Source organism: Bufo gargarizans, chromosome 2 (assembly GCF_014858855.1).
Source record: "Bufo gargarizans isolate SCDJY-AF-19 chromosome 2, ASM1485885v1, whole genome shotgun sequence".
Taxonomy (NCBI): domain Eukaryota; kingdom Metazoa; phylum Chordata; class Amphibia; order Anura; family Bufonidae; genus Bufo; species Bufo gargarizans.
Genome location: NC_058081.1, coordinates 39285985 through 39297425, shown reverse-complemented (window position 1 = coordinate 39297425; position 11441 = coordinate 39285985).

Genomic DNA, 11441 nt, shown 5'->3' with positions numbered 1-11441 from the left:
TGGGACTTGGTGTCACCCTTATTCGGCAAGGGGTACCATCTTTATGTGGACAATTTTTACACAAGTGTGGCCCTCTTTAGGCATTTGTTTCTAGAACGGATTGGCGCCTGTGGTACCGCGCGAACTAGTCGCGCGGGCTTCCCCCAACGGCTCGTTACCACCCGTCTTGCAAGGGGGCAGAGGGCCGCACTGTGTAACGAAGAACTGCTCGCGGTGAAATGGAGAGACAAGCGTGACGTTTACATGCTCTCCTCCATTCACGCAGACACGACAATACAAATTGAGCGAGCAACCCGTGTCATTGAAAAGCCCCTCTCAGTCCACGACTATAACCTCCACATGGGAGGGGTCGACTTCAATGACCAGATGTTGTCTCCATATTTAGTTTCCCGACGCACCAGACGCTGGTATAAGAAGGTGTCTGTATATTTAATTCAATTGGCTCTGTACAATAGTTTTGTTCTCTACAGTAAGGCTGGGAGAACTGGATCCTTCCTCAAATTTCAGGAAGAGATCATCGAGAACCTCCTGTATCCAGGAGGTTCCGTGGCCCCAACCACCAGTGTAGTTAGCCGTCTACACGAGCGACATTTCCCCAATGTCGTTCCTGGTACCTAAACCCAACAGTCACCCCGAAAAAGATGTCGTGTCTGTAGCAGGAGTGGAATAAGGCGTGACACCCGCTATTTCTGTCCTGACTGTCCGGACCACCCTGCCCTATGCTTTGGAGAGTGTTTCCGGAAGTACCACTCACAGGTACACTATTAGCATAGGGATCATCTCACCAGGATAGGCACACAGGGCTATTAGGGCCCATTCACTCACTGCTGCTGCAAACGTCTCCTTTCACATGGGACAAAGTGCATAACGCACTTCGCCACATCTTTGGGCGATTTGCGCTTTGCACATTGACCCATGGGGAAGGAGAGGTTTGTTCTATAAAGGTAAAAAAAAAAAAAAAAAACACACCAGTAAGCAAAAAGGTTAATGTTCAGTTAAAAAAGTTAAAGTTTATATGTTCTGTTGCAAAGTTAATAAAATTATTGCGTTGCGGCCTGGTTTTTTCTTTTTTTCTTTTTTTACCTTCCAGGTGGACCAACCGATTGACTAGCTGCAGCACCGATGTGCATTCTGACAGAAGCATTGCGCTGCTGTCAGATTACACGCAAGTCGGTGTATGCGGCGCTGCAAGACGGGATTTTCTCCTCTGCAGTGACAGATACGTTTGCCAAGGCATACGAGCTGAGGAGGAGGCGGCGTTCCTATGCTTTGGCAAGCTCTTTGTATATATATATATATAAAAAAAATAATAATAAATCCCGGCAATGATTTATTCATCCACATCGATTGATGTGAATGGAGAAATCTGGTTTGCCAGGGCATACGAGCTAAGTGGGTATGGATGTAGGGCGGAGCTCCTATGTCCTGGCAGACGCCTTTCCCCTCCATTTTTTTTTTTTGGCAGAGATTTTTTCATCCGCATTGATCGATGCGAATGAAGAAATCTGTGCCGTTCATTTTTTTCTTTCAGCCCAGAGGCTGAACGGAAAAAAAAATCTCATTACCTGTATGCTCAATATAAGGAGAATAGCAGAAACTCCTAATGCTGGCCATACATGTAATGATTGCGGAGACCCTCAAATGCCAGGGCAGTACAAACACCCCACAACTGACCCCATTTTGGAAAGAAGACACCCCAAGGTATTTGCTGAGGGGCATATTGAGTCCATGAAAGATTTAAATTTTTGTCCTAAGTTAGCGGAAAGTGAGACTTTGTGAGAAAAAAAAATAATAATCAATTTCCGCTAACTTATGCAACAAAAAAAAATAATTCTATGAACTTGCCAGGCCCCTCATTGGATACCTTGGGGTGTCTTCTTTCCAAAGTGGGGTCACATGTGGGGTATTTATACTGCCCTGGCTTTTTAGGGGCCCTAAAGCGTGAGAAGAAGTCTGGGATCCAAATGTCTAAAAATGCCCTCCTAAAAGGAATTTGGGCCCCTTTGCGCATCTAGGCTGCAAAAAAGTGTCACACATCTGGTATCGCCGTACTCAGGAGAAGTTGGGGAATGTGTTTCGGGGTGTCATTTTACATATACCCATGCTGGGTGAGAAAAATATCTTGGTCAAATGCCAACTTTGTATAAAAAAAATGGGAAAAGTTGTCTTTTGCCAAGATATTTCTCTCACCCAGCATGGGTATATGTAAAATGACACCCCAAAACACATTCCCCAACTTCTCCTGAGTACGGCGATACCAGATGTGGGTACACTTTTTTGATGCCAAGGTGGGCAAAGGGGCACATATTCCAAAGTGCACCTTTCGGATTTCACCGGTCATTTTTTACAGACTTTGATTGCAAAGTACTTCTCACACATATGGGCCCCTAAATTGCCAGGGCAGTATAACTACGCCACAAGTGACCCCATTTTGGAAAGAAGACACCCCAAGGTATTCCGTGAGGGGCATGGCGAGTTCCTAGAATTTTTTATCGCAAGTTAGTGGAATATGAGACTTTGTAAGGAAAAAAGAGAAAGAAAAAAAAATCATCATTTTCCGCTAACTTGTGACAAAAAATAATAAATTCTAGGAACTCGCAGTGCCCCTCATGGAATACCTTGGGGTGTCTTCTTTCCAAAATGGGGTCACTTGTGGCGTAGTTATACTGCCCTGGCAATTTAGGGGCCCAAATGTGTGTGAAGTACCTTGCAATCAAAATGTGTAAAAAATGGCCTGCAAAATCTGAAAGGTGCACTTTGGAATATGTGCCCCTTTGCCCACCTTGGCAGCAAAAAAGTGTGACACATCTGGTATCGCCGTACTCAGGAGAAGTTGGGGAATGTGTTTTGGGGTGTCATTTTACATATACCCATGCTGGGCGAGAAAAATATCTTGGTCAAATGCCAACTTTGTATAAAAAAATGGGAAAAGTTGTCTTTTGCCAAGATATTTCTCTCATCCAGCATGGGTATATGTAAAATGACACCCCAAAACACATTCCCCAACTTCTCCTGAGTACGGCGATACCAGATGTGTCACACTTTTTTGCTGCCAAGGTGGGCAAAGGGGCACATATTCCAAAGTGCACCTTTCAGATTTTGCAGGCCATTTTTTACCCATTTTGATTGCAAGGTACTTCTCACACATTTGGGCCCCTAAATTGCCAGGGCAGTATAACTACCCCACAAGTGACCCCATTTTGGAAAGAAGACACCCCAAGGTATTCCGTGAGGGGCATGGCGAGTTCCTAGAATTTTTTATTTTTTGTCGCAAGTTAGTGGAATATGAGACTTTGTAAGAAAAAATAAAAAAAATAAAATCATCATCATTTTCCGCTAACTTGTGACAAAAAATAAAAAGTTCTATGAACTCACTATGCCCATCAGCGAATACCTTAGGGTGTCTACTTTCCGAAATGGGGTCATTTGTGGGGGTTTTCTACTGTTTGGGCATTGTAGAACCTCAGGAATCATGACAGGTGCTCAGAAAGTCAGAGCTGTTTCAAAAAGCGGAAATTCACATTTTTGTACCATAGTTTGTAAATGCTATAACTTTTACCCAAACCATTTTTTTTTTTTGCCCAAACATTTTTTTTTTTATCAAAGACATGTAGAACAATAAATTTGGCGAAAAATTTATATATGGATGTCGTTTTTTTTGCAAAATTTTACAGCTGAAAGTGAAAAATGTCATTTTTTTGCAAAAAAATCGTTACATTTTGATTAATAACAAAAAAAGTAAAAATGCCAGCAGCAATGAAATACCACCAAATGAAAGCTCTATTAGTGAGAAGAAAAGGAGGTAAAATTCATTTGTATGGTAAGTTGCATGACCGAGCGATAAACGGTGAAAGTAGTGTAGTGCCGAAGTGTAAAAAGTGCTCTGGTCATGAAGGGGGTTTCACCTAGCGGGGCTGAAGTGGTTAAAAGGGTTAATTGGGAAATTATTTTTATTTATTTTTTTAATATGTGAAACCTTTATTTTTTTAAACACTATTTTTTGCATCCCCCATAAGGTCATACAAGACCTCTGGGGGACATTTAACTTCACTCCCCCCCCCCCCCCCCCCCCCCACCACTATTGATTTCTCCTGTAACTAAGGGCTGACATACAAGCCCCAGTTACAAGGGAAATATAGCCCCCAGAGAGGCTGTACAGCAGAATACAACGCTGTACAGCCTCAGTGCATAGCGCTTCCTGATCTGTATACACAATGCTCGTTGAGCTCTGTGTATACAGCGATCTAGAAGGCAGGGACACCTGGGAACTGTCCCTGCCTGCTGTCTGGGTTGCCCCGCTCGGCATCTGCACGATTAGCGTCCACCCATAGGACGTTTATATCCTATGGGCGGATGTGAAGTGGTTAATATCACTAGACTCAATAGGCTCAAAGGGTGGCTGAGTCAAGGCTTTCAAAACCAGGTTCAAATCCCAAGGAGGGACTGTAGGGATCCGAACCGGAGTGCTTCTGTCAACTGCTCTAAAGAACCTAAATACCCAAGGATCCAGCGCAAAATTATGATCAAAAAGGCCAGAGACCGGAATCTTTAAAGTGTTTTTGGCTAGCCCCAAACCCAGGGCCTTCTGGAGGTGTTCTAGAACCTGGACACAGAACTAGGTTATCTACTAGGATCTAGAACATAATCGATAAACTGATCCTGTTACTGCCTTTTTACTTTTAAGAAGGGTGGCAATAAGATCCTGAAAAAAACTTTTAGCAAATAAGCCCCTTTCAAATTCCATGTCATCAAATGAAGACCCCGGACATCTGGATGACAAACAGGACCGTGTGACAGAAGAACCCAGGGATCGGAAACAGACATTGTCCTGAGCAGAGTGAACCAAGCCCTTCTGGCCCATAAAGGAGCAATCAAAATCACCCCTGTCTCTCCTGATTTTCTTTAGTACAAGGGGTTTCAACTGAAAGGGGGGGGGGGGGGGGGGAGTGGGTTGTGGGAGACGATGTATGCTAGAGGAAAATTCCATTTTATGAGAAAGGCATCCACCCCATAACGTGATTCTTTGGGATTCAGAGAACAAGACTGATCTACCTTCTTGTTCTGATGGGAATCAAAAAGATCTATCACGAGTCCCCTTGTTTCTGTTGGCATCTGCTCAAAAAATCTGCCTGAATATTATATAGAGAGCTGAGATATGGCTGACTTGCCCTTCCAAGTTCTTTAACAACCGGTTTGCTTCTAACCAGAGGGTAGCTGACTTCGCTCCCCCCTGATGATTGACATATATCACTGTCGTCTGATTGTCCGACAGGACTCCGATATGGCCTGATACTAACAAACATCGGGATGCTTACACCACCAATCTGACTGCCAGAAGCTCTTTCCTGATGGAGGAAAAGGAACTTTGAGCCTGGGACCAAAAACCCTGAAAACTATGACCCGGAACATGAGCCCCCTCCCCAGGGACTTGCGTCTGTGGCTAGGACCACAGGATTCTGGTAACTCGAAGGGACTCCCTGGACTAGATTCTCTCTGTTTTCCCACCAGACTAGATTCCTTATTGTTCTGGTTGATATTTGAAGTCTGGCTTCTAAGAAACCCTTGCTCTTTTTGACGGCTGCTAAGATTTCCATTTGTAACTGACGGGAGTGTAGCTGAGCCCATTCTACTGCTGGCATACAGGATACCGGGAATCCTAGAAATGACATGTCTCTTCGAATCGTTAATTTGGGGGATGTTATTGACCGTATCTGCGAGTGAATTTTGACCACTTTTTCTTCTGGTAGAAAAATCCAATGGGATCTCGAGTCTAAAATGAGCCCCAGAAACCTCTGGTGTCTTTCTGGTATCAATCTGGACTTTTTAAAGTTGACAATCCATCCTGACCACTGAAGAGTACTCACTACTTCTTGAACCGCATTTTCACAGCTCTGGTAGGTCTTTGCTAGGATCAAAAAATCATCCAAATATGGAATTAGCAAATGCCCTTCTGTCTTCTGAAAGACGCCATCTCTGACACGATTGTGGTGAAAATCCTTGGGGCCATAGACAGGCCGAAAAGCAGGCCTGGAACTGTAGATGACACAGATGATTCTCCATTTTTAAAAGTCCGGGTGAATAGGGATGTGGTCGTAGGCATCCTTTAGGTCTATGACTACCATGTAACAATCTGGGAACAGAAGCTAAATTGTTGATCTTATTGTTTACATCTTGAATTTCACAATATTAAAAACTTGTTTAGATTTTTTTAATTGATTATGTGGCTTTGGCACTAGAAAGAGGGGAGTAACATCCTTCTGATTGTTCTAGAACTGGAACCGATACTAAAACCTTTTTGTCTACTAGCTCTTGAACCTCCCTTATCATGGGGGAAAATCCACCTTTTGCATACTGAGTTTTTGTGATAATGAATCTTTTTGGAGGTAAAAAACTAAACTCTAGCTTTAGACCAAACGAATAATATCTAGGGCCCATTTTCCTGCATTTTTCAAAATACAAATTATTCCTCCCACCTGCAACCTAGCATCATTGTTGATGAGGTTTTTTATTTGTAGAGAAAGAACCCCCAAAGAGGAATCCTTTCCCCGCAAATCCCCTGGACTTATATTTTTGGTCCCTATCTTTAAACTGTCTCTTCCCTCCAAACCCCCCGGAGGACCAAAAGGACCGCTTAGGTCTGAAGGAAGAGAAGGAGGAAGGGTAAGAGCTAGGGAACCTCTTTTTTTTCTATCAGCAGCTTTTTCTATCAAATGATCAAGATCCAGTCCAAAAATAAACTCACCCTGACAAGGGATAACACATAATCTCTGTTTGGATGCAATGTCACCTCCGCCCCAATTTTTAAGCCAGAGAGCCCTATGGGCAGAATTAGTCAAGAAAGAAGCCTGGGCTCCTTACTTTTACCTACCGATGCATCTGCTAGAAAGTCAGCAGCTTTTTGTAGCGTAGGGAAGGAAGACAAAATTTGATTTCTAGGACACTTTTCCCCTCAATTGGACTTCTAATTGTTCTAACCAAATAACTAAAGATCTAGCAATAATTGTGGCTGCTATGCTGGGGCGAAAGGAGGAAGTGGTTGCTTTCCAAGTCCCTTTAAGTCTTACTATCCAAAGGATCCCTGAGGATACCCGTATCTTCAAAAGAAAGGGAGGATCTTTTTGGAACTTTTGAGATAGCAACATAAATTTTGGGAGCCTTATCCCAAGATGAGGAAACATTTTCTTCAAAAGGATATTTACGTTTTAAAACTCCTCGGAATAAAGACTTTTCTAACAGGTCTTTTCCATTATTTTTTAATGAAGGCCAAGACATTTTTATGAACTGGAAAACATCTACGCCTTTTCTCCTGTAAACCCTCAAACATGGAGTCAACTACAGATTTATCTTCCTTCACTTCTTCTAGATTCTTAGTGGATCTAATTGCTTTAAGCCATTTTTTTGTATTCTCCGGGGGAAAGCAAGCTTTTCCTCCAACTTCTTCATCCGATGAGGATGATATTTCTGAAGGTAAAGCTTCCCGAGGAGAGTCACTTTCCTGTGACGATTCATCTTCGGATACAGTACTATCTTCTATCATCTTCTGTTTCTTACTGGACTCAAGAGTATTCTTGACTTCCGATCTAATGAGAGTCTTGATCTTTTTCACAAAAGAAGGCTTTTCTTCAGCTACCGTTTTGTCTGTACATTGTTGACATAACCTCTTTTCAGAGGGAGATGAAAGGGCAATTCTACATAGGGAAACATTCTTTCTCTTAGTTAACACTTTTTTAGGCTTGCTCCAAAACATAAATCATACAATATATAGTGAGAATAGATGCATAATAACTCACCAAAGCTTCCGCTTGTGCAGCAAGTACCAACACAGGTGTCGCATTTTCACTTTCTACTGACTCCTGTATCTTGTCCTCCTCCATGACGTCAGTAGCCTCACAAAAAGGACATTCTAATGAGGCATAAAACAAAGTTATCATGCTGAAAAAGACAGCCACCATAACTCCCCTTCTGCCTTAGAACGCTGGGATTTGGGAGAAAGATTAGGCCCAGGAAAATCAAACTACCCATAACCTTGGAAGCTTGTATGCCTGCCTGCCTCCTGTGTGTTACGATCGGGACCAACGCCAGCATACTTGGCGTTGAGGGGCGCTCTTATAGATTGTGGACCGGAATTACGTCACCACGAATCCACCTACTTCCAGAAATATGTCATCCCGCTTGGCCATGAACCGGAAGTAGCCCTCGTTCCTACGTTCTTCCAGCCCCATGTCCATTGGAGCATATAGCGTGGCAATACTCCACCAGAGATACCCACGCGCCTGCCACAAGAGCCCAAGAGAGCCCCTGGACCTCCTCAGGATCCTAGGGTCCTAACAGCCGGAAATACAGCGCGATGGACGCCAGCAGGATACCGCTGGCCCTCTAGGGACCCCCTAGGAAAGGACAGACCAGCGGTAGGTGACCTGTGGAAAAATACTGTAGGTCCCCTACTCCAGGGACAGGAAACCACTGAGGTGGGAGAGAGGCTCAACCTTTTTATTCTGTCCTAAGGGGCGGATCCTCTCTCTTTCTGTGGTGCTGTCGTGGGGAAAGGGAAAAAATTATTTTTAGCTCAAAATGAGTACAATGCATTAATTTAAAAAAAGATTATGCCACCAAAGGTGTACATAGCCTTTAATCTGTTACAAACCAAATATAAACAAGAAAAGAGTGATACGACTGCACTGTGTGAACACCTTACACACTCAGGTTTCTGATTCCAGCACATCCCACGCTTAGGTTATGGAATGATCATCTTAGAACCAAAGATTAACTCCTTCCCAAACAGCTCATTTAACAGTGCTGGCCGAATGTATTTCCCCACACAGCGATGCAAATGTATAGCATGGGGACGGCGCAGGGTGTCAGTGGTAACAGAGGACAGTCTCCTGCAACATCTGTATCAGCACTAACGCCGATCTCCAGCACTTTACACCCTATATGCCACAGTAAATAGCAACCAAAGCACAAGCTCTACAGTGTGATCAAAGGAGCACAAATCAAAGTCCCCTTGTGGGACTAATAACTGTTCGAAGGCAACATGCACACCACAGTAAAAAATAAAATAAAAAATAAAAATAGGCCATCAAAAAATAGGACATTTTCTGTCTTGTCTGTTTTCATGGGCAGACAGCCCTCCTACAATGCAAGCGCTGTTTTTCTGAAAGGCATCCTTCAAAAATCAGATGCTAAAAATTGACCATTTTCTGTTAATGGGGGAAAAAAAATTGCTGTTTGCTCAACGACCACCAAAAAATACTGAATTAGGCCTTATTCATACGACCGTTGTTTGGGTCACATCTGAGCCGCATTTTTTGCAACTCGGATGCGGACCTATTCACTTCAATAGGGCTATAAAAGATGTGGACAGCACTGTGTGCTGTCGGCATCCGTTGCCCAGCCCCCAAAAAATAGAACATGTACTCTTCTTGTCCATGTTGCAGACAGTCCGTTACGTAAAATGAGGATCTAACATGGACGACATCAGTGTCTTTCGGACTGCAAAACGCAGTGCAGTCGTGTGCATGTAGCCTAAAGGCGATCCCACAGTCTTATGTGCCGATACACAGTGCATCAAACAGCGCTGGAGCCTGATGAGGGTAGTAACCACCAGACACAAGGTACTTTACTCATGCCCCTACATATACCCTTAAAGGGAGTTATCAAGGTTGTACCGCAATCCCGTTCCGTACATTGGTCACGTGAACCTAGCCTATAACCTGCAGTGCATGAGCGAGTCTGAATCTTTCAAAAGCGCTGCGGCAGGAGATTCAGACGCGCGCATGCACAGTGGGTTCTAACCCCAGGTACCAGAAGAGGCTGCCGAACAGGATCACGGCGCAACCTTGATAACCCCTATGATGACCTATCCTCAGGATAGGTTATCATTATCACATCAGCAGTTGTCCAAATCTCAGCACCCCCAGTGACCAGCCGTTTCAGAGAGCTGCTGTGCTCACCGGAGCTCTGGTGAGAGATTCAGGCTCCCAGCAGCTTTCCAAGCCAGCACAGTACAATGTATAGTGGCAGCTCAGCTCCATTCACTTCAATGGGGCTCAGCTGCAACTAGGCCATATGACCGATGTACAGTAAAATCACTGGCCTAGGAAGGGGCAGCGGCGCTAACAGAAGGCCAACCTCTTCTAACAGCTGTCAACAGGTCATCAATATGGATAACTTCTTCACTAAAAACCACGAAAGATAATACACGTAGTGTATTTGCTGAGGACAAGCTCCAGAACTTGCTGAAAAATCTGAATGTTCTACAGTGGTTTTTTTCATGGCGCTTTCCCCAAATTTGACCATATATTTTACTCGCATTGCAAAGTCTAAAATCTAAAGGTACTATTAGCCCAGCAGATATCATATGGATCACAATAAACGATTGAAGATGTAGCCACTCGTTAACTACAAACATTTTGCTTATTATACGCATAATTGCTCGTACTTGCGGTCGTTACTCGTTCGCTTTTATATCGTTCCTTATTACATGTAGATATGGGAGACAGATGATTGGTCAAGAGGCAGGTATGAGATAGTTAACAATTAGACGACTCCATATTATACGAACAGTTATATTAACGAGGAGCGATAATTTTTTAGCTGAAAGATCACTAAGGATGAGAAACGAGCGATTTTTTCCGCTAGTCTTTGAATCTTTTATACTTACATTACACGATTCTCGTTCATTTACGTTCGCATGCACGAGAATCTGTACGATATTCACTCCGTGTAATGGGCCCTTAAAGGGAATGTTTCCTCAAAAGATGACCTGCTGTTTAAAACACTTCAAACTATGAACAAGCCTTGAGATTCGAACAAGAAATATAGCTAGGGCAGATATGGTCAGGTTTGTTAGAAACTCAGATCTTAAAAGGGTTATCCAACCCCTATAATGCCTCCCCAAATGCCCGGGCCCCTCACACAGATTGTACTTACCCAGCTCCCTGGCACCCGCGTCGCTCCTGATGGCTGCCACTGCATCTCCCTATCGCTCAGAACAAAATATCTGGCGACGGGGGTCAGACAATGGCAGGCCGCGGTGGGGACGAGCCTTCCTAGCTTCACCCGCTATGCTGGGGAGGCTCATCCCTGTTGTGGGGTGCTATTGGCTGCCCCCCCCCCCCCAGCTTTAATATTTGAATCTGCGCAGGGAGATGATGAGGGTGTCGGAGAGCAAGACAAGTACAATCTATGTAAGGGGCCCGGGCATTAGAGGGGTTGGATAACCCTTTTAACGCATAGGGTGCCACTTCCAATAGGTGGTGCTGGAGAGATGGTGCTCTTTCTTGGGCGATACCTCGAATAGTCGTTTCCCATGGAGTATTGGCCATAAGTCTCCACACAGGACCGGTCTCGTTAAGGAGATTCAGCATTTGCCTCAGGCAACAGAAAGGCTGGGCACAGCCATCAGATCAGTGGAGGTCCTACCACTGTCTCCCAAAATG